Here is a 6,000-nt window from a genome sequence, read left to right as displayed (position 1 = left end):
ATATTCTTTTGTCCATATCTTCGCAATGGAAGCACAGAACGCCGTCAAACCAAATGCATTTTAAAGACCACGACTTGTGGATATTTCCACACTTTTTACATCAAACTATCAGTGAGCTAATTATCTTTTTTTAAACCTCCGGTTTTTCATCGATGCGTAATTACGCACGAACTGGAACCCGGGGGACCGCTGTGTGCACACGTTCACAACGCGAGAAATACTGTTCAATACGGCTTCGTGCGAAAAACCCGTATATGACCATAGGAAGCAGAACAGCGCAGTCTCCCATTACCCAGACTGTAATCACGGGAATAAAGCTTTGTTTGATTTCTGAAACCCTTCCTTTACGCCCTGTTTTCATTCAGGTAAGGGTCAACTATATTGAAAATACTACTGACAGCAGGAAGATTAAAATATTCTTTACTCAGCAGCTTATTAAAAACAGCTCCCATGATGTTCAAACCGATTTTTTACACAGAACACTGACACAGGTTTGCATTCTGAATCTCTTTTTCTCATGTTTTTATTTAATATGGCACAATGCACTGGGATAGGGGTATTCTGTTCACAAACCAATAGCATTTAAACCACAGCACCCACAATGCTGCAAGTGTTTTGCACACTAAGCAGGTCCTCTGACTTTTCCCAGCTTTGTTTTGGGTTGTGGAACCTTTCTTTATATTTTTTAGGAGTTTCTGAAGATAACACTACAGGTAATACACTGGTAGAGGTGGGTCATCTTCATGGCTCAATAGCATTTCAAATACAGGACCCACACTGCTGTACCCAAGTGTTTTACACACCAGAGAGGCCCCCGAACCTCGTACAACCTTGCTGTGGCTGTGGCCCCTTTCTTTAATTTTTTTATGATTTTTTGAAGATAACACTACAGGTAATACACTGGGATAGGTGGGTCATCTTCATGGCTCAATAGCATTTCAAATACAGCACCCACACTGCTGAAACCAAGTGTTTTACACTCCAGACAGGCCCCCGAACCTCGTACAACCTTGCTGTGGCTGTGGCCCCTTTCTTTAATTTTTTTATGATTTTTTGAAGATAACACTACAGGTAATACACTGGGATAGGTGGGTCATCTTCATGGCTCAATAGCATTTCAAATACAGCACCCACACTGCTGAAACCAAGTGTTTTACACACCAGACAGGCCCCCGAACCTCGTACAACCTTGCTGTGGCTGTGGCCCCTTTCTTAAATTTTTTATGATTTTTTGAAGATAACACTACAGGTAATACACTGGGATAGGTGGGTCGTCTTCATGGCTCAATAGCATTTCAAATACAGCACCCACACTGCTGAAACCAAGTGTTTTACACACCAGACAGGCCACCTAACTTTATATAACCTTGCTGTGGCTGTGGCCCCTTTCTTTATTTTTTTAATAAGAATTTTAGTTTTTCAATATGGCACCATTAGACAGGCCGTACATGGGGATTGGGGGGTGCTATTCATGAGTCAATAGCTCTTCAAGCACAACAGCCACAGTGCTGCAACCAGGTGTTTTACACCAGACATTTCCCCTAACCTTATACAACCTCGCTTTGAGTTGTGGAACATTTATTTATTTTTTAATTGTTTTTTTGACTGTAATCAAGTGTTGTGCTCACTAGGCAGGCCTCCTGACCTTTCACAGTCATGCTTTGTTGTGTGCAACTTTAATTATCTTTTTTAGGATTTTTTGAACATGGCAACTTCCACCGAGACGGGTGGGGGGTGTGGGGGTGCTCTTCAATAGCTTTTTCATCTATACACACAAACGGATGTAACCAAGACACTCAGAACCTGTCACGCAGGGGCTGACTGCTGAGGATAGGGATCCAATGCGGTGCCCTTGGTAGGGTTGGCGCGAGACGCAGGCGTAGTCGGAGTAAACAGGCAGGGGCCTGAGTCCAGGAAGGCGTAGTACAGGCGTAGGCACAGAATCGACAGGCGAAGGCATAGTCGAGGGACTGGCAAGGGTCGGAGTCCGGGAAGGCGTAGAAGTTGCGTCGGTAGGCAGAGGCGTAAATGAAGAGACAGGCTGGGGTCAGGATCCGAGAAAGTGTAAAACAGGCGAAGGTACAAAATCGAGTGGCTAAAGCGGTTCTCGGAAAAGCGGGGTCGAGGTCCAGGGGAGAAGTCATAGTAAGGCAAAGGCGTAGTTAGTAGGTAAGCTCCGGGAGAGAATCTCAATCGTGAGCAATGACCGGGGGACAGATGAGGGTTTAAGTAGAGGACTGATTGACATGTGCACGTTTGGTATGGGGAGAGCTCGAGGGAATGCGGGAGCACTTGCCTGCGTGAGGGAGATTCATGACAGAACCAACAGAATCAACCTGAACTCATAGAAAAACAAGAATGCCCCCGAGACACCTGAATCCCCCTCCTGGACCACTCTGGTATCAACACCCCCAAACCCATCCATACCAGCTTACAAGATTCAGAATCGGTGCAACCCTCCAACCTGGACCAAGAGCAGGATGGGACAAGAACCTGCACCACACTACGTACACAGGTTTGTATTTTTGGCTGAAGATGAAAATGTCTAACATAGATTGTTTTGGTTCTAGCAAACAATAAAAATAGTTGTTAAAATCCAAACACACATAATGAGATCACTCTCTGTCAGTATGTGTAACATTCTGGGTCTGGGCTCCTCTGTATTTGGGCTAAAGAGAGTTCAACAACATTTATTAAATGCACTGACATCATAATCTGACAAGATCCATTGTTTAGGGGAGACTTGACCACCCACTGTCCCCCTGGTATCGTGAAGCTCATTGTCCTTTAGCTTTCCAAAACCAGAATCACTTGGGACTCTGGGGGGATCGGTGTATGCAAAATATGAATTCCTTATGCAAGAAATTGTATATGGTCAATATAGCGATCATATCTTATCAGCAGATGGTAATCTCCAAGGAACAAGTAATAGGTTTATTCCACGCTGAAAAATGATCAAATGATTGATGAACCCAAGTGATTTGAAAGAAATGTTAAACAACTCAAAGCGAGGTTGTATAAGGTTAGGGGAGCTGTCTGGTGTGTAAAACACCTGGTTGCAGCAGTGTGGCTGTTGTATTTGAAATGCTATTGAGCCATGAAGATGACCCACCTGTCCCAGTGTATTACATGTAGTGTTATCTTCAGAAAATCATAAAAAAATAAAGAAAGGGGCCACAGCCACAGCAAGGTTATATAAAGTTAGGGGGCCTGTCTGGTGTGTAAAACACTTGGTTTCAGCAGAGTGGGTGCTGTATTTGAAATGCTATTGAGCCATGAAGACGACCCACCTATCCCAGTGTATTACCTGTAGTGTTATCTTCAAAAAATCATAAAAAATTTAAGAAAGGGGCCACAGCCACAGCAAGGTTGTACGAGGTTCGGGGGCCTGTCTGGTGTGTAAAACACTTGGTTTCAGCAGAGTGGGTGCTGTATTTGAAATGCTATTGAGCCATGAAGACAACCCACCCATCCCACCTGTAGTGTTATCTTCAGAAAATCATAAAAAAATAAAGGTTCCATAACCCAAAACAAAGCTGGGAATAGTCAGATGACCTGCTTAGTGTGCAAAACACTTACCTGCAGCATTGTGGATGCTGTGGTTTAAATGCTATTGGTTTGTGAACAGAATACCCCTATCCCAGTGCATTGTGCCACATTAAATAAAAGCAAGAGAAAAAGAGATTCAGAACACAAAGCTGTGTCAGTGTTCTGTGTAAAAAATCGGTTTTGCTGCTGAGTAAAGAATATTTTAATCTTCCTGCTGTCAGTAGTATTTTCAATATAGTTGACCCTTACCTGAATGAAAACAGGACGTAAAGGAAGGGTTTCAGAAATCAAACAAAGCTTTATTCCCGTGATTACAGTCTGGGTAATTGGAGACCGCGCTGTTCTGCTTCCTATGGTCATATACGGGTTTTTCGCATGAAGCCGTATTGAACAGTATTTCTCGCGTTGTGAACGTGTGCACACAGCGGTCCCCCGGGTTCCAGTTCGTGCGTAATTACGCATCGATGAAAAACCGGAGGTTTAAAAAAAGATAATTAGCTTACCGATAGATTGATGTAAAGGCTGTGGAAATATCCACAAGTCGTGGTCTTTAAATTGCTTTTGGTTTGACGGCGTTCTGTGCTTCCATTGCGGAGATATGGACAAAAGCATATTCGTGCTTCATAAAAACGAAAAAGTAAAGGCTGAGAAATCATCCACAATGTATTTTATACACAAAGCAAGTGTTTTTGTAACTCTAAGAGATTTCGTGAAAGCGCTACAGGCGTGCCAAAATCGTTTTCGAACTTCAAGCTAACTTTACCCCGGTGAAATACAGCTACAAAAACTTCACTAAGGCCGAGCAGATAGGAAAGTTTAAATCAAATGTTCTATAAATCGATCTGCCTATATTTTCGAACTCCCTGTTCGAGCTCTGATATAATCCTCTCTGCTCCTGTCGTTGTCACTCTGCCTTCCGTAGGGCTACAGGTTGATTTCACAATGCCACATTTAATTAAATACAGGAGAAACCGCAAGGACAACAATATGTTTTATGAAATCTTCTTCTGGATTTATATTTCGGTCTTTTTCCTTTGAATGCATACCTTGCCGTGAATCTTTACTCGATTACAGGCACCCCAAACAGTTCTTAAGGCAGAAATCGAAGCCCATTTGATTTTCTGTTAATAACGTGTTAGTGTTCACGAAGCATTTCCCTGCACATCATGTGCCCACAAACCGGTTTCTCCGTTTTCCTCTTCCCGTCGTTGTTAGCGAGCACAACAAGACGGGACAAATGCAAGAGAGGGAAAAGGGAGCGACTGTCAGGAGTGAGATTTGAACCCACGCCTCTATTCAGAGACCAGGGGTGAGTTTCCCAAAAGCATCTTAGCGCTAAGAACATCGTAAACTCGCTCTTAAGATCGATCGTTGATTTACGAGTGTTTCCCAAAACCTATCGTAACTAAAGTAGAACGTTAAATCCTTCGTAATATGCGTGCTCCCCGACCCACTCGTTAATCACTAAGTGCTTCTTAAACCTGGCTACCTCTTGCACCAACCTTAGTGACAGAGATCGCCAGACAGAGCACATTCAATTCACGTCATGGGAATTCTCTGGAAATATGGATTACTAAGTGTTTATATTAAGGATTATGATATTTTGTTGTACTATGTAAGAGTAAATTCGAAAAAATAACATTTATTTATACAGTTATGAATTTATTAGTCATCTTGGGTAAATTTCATATTCATAAGTCAAATGTTTTAATAATACTCCCACTTTTATTACTTTTGATGGGGTTTAAATTGTATTTAAATTCCATAAAGAACGTAAAACATGTAACATTACAATGTAGCGCCACGCAGGGCGGGCTGAGAACGGCACCTGGGGACTACCGGACTGTATATAGTGGGACGGAGGCTAAGATACAGTCTCTTCCCTTCGTGTGTGTGTATGTTAGCGTAGGTGCAGCGCTGTAACCGCTGTCCCTGTGTGTGTACCTTTCCCGATTTGAGTTATTAAATGTGTTGTTCAACCCCATTCCCTGAGTCCCACGCCTGCTCCATTCCGTACCGAAACCCGCGGTCGATACAATATTTTAAGTTCGAATGCCGTTTTATGTTCTGATTGTTTACGGTAAAGCTTAGACCTACTTGTTTTTAAATTTGATTATAGGTCTTGTATTTGTTGAGTGACATGTGCCAAGCTTAGTAGTTAATTTTTCCAGACGTCACGTTAATAAGACCAATTAAAAAGGAGTTCCAACCCACCCAACAACTTTAAATAACAACAGTATTTTCTCTTGAAACACTGTGATTCCTAACGATGGCAGCGTGACAAAAAATATTGCTTTAAATCAAAGACGTCGTGCAGGACGCATACACTGTTCACACAGTTAAACTTGGTTTTCTTTTACGACATGTCAGTCATTTATTTTATTTTCTCTTAGAAACAATAAGGGTCCCATTTTGTGCCTATCTATACGCTTTCGCTTAAATGTTTGTTAA

The sequence above is a fragment of the Lepisosteus oculatus genome, chromosome 14 (genome assembly GCF_040954835.1).
Source record: "Lepisosteus oculatus isolate fLepOcu1 chromosome 14, fLepOcu1.hap2, whole genome shotgun sequence".
Lineage (NCBI taxonomy): Eukaryota > Metazoa > Chordata > Actinopteri > Semionotiformes > Lepisosteidae > Lepisosteus > Lepisosteus oculatus.
This window is presented reverse-complemented; position numbering follows the sequence as displayed.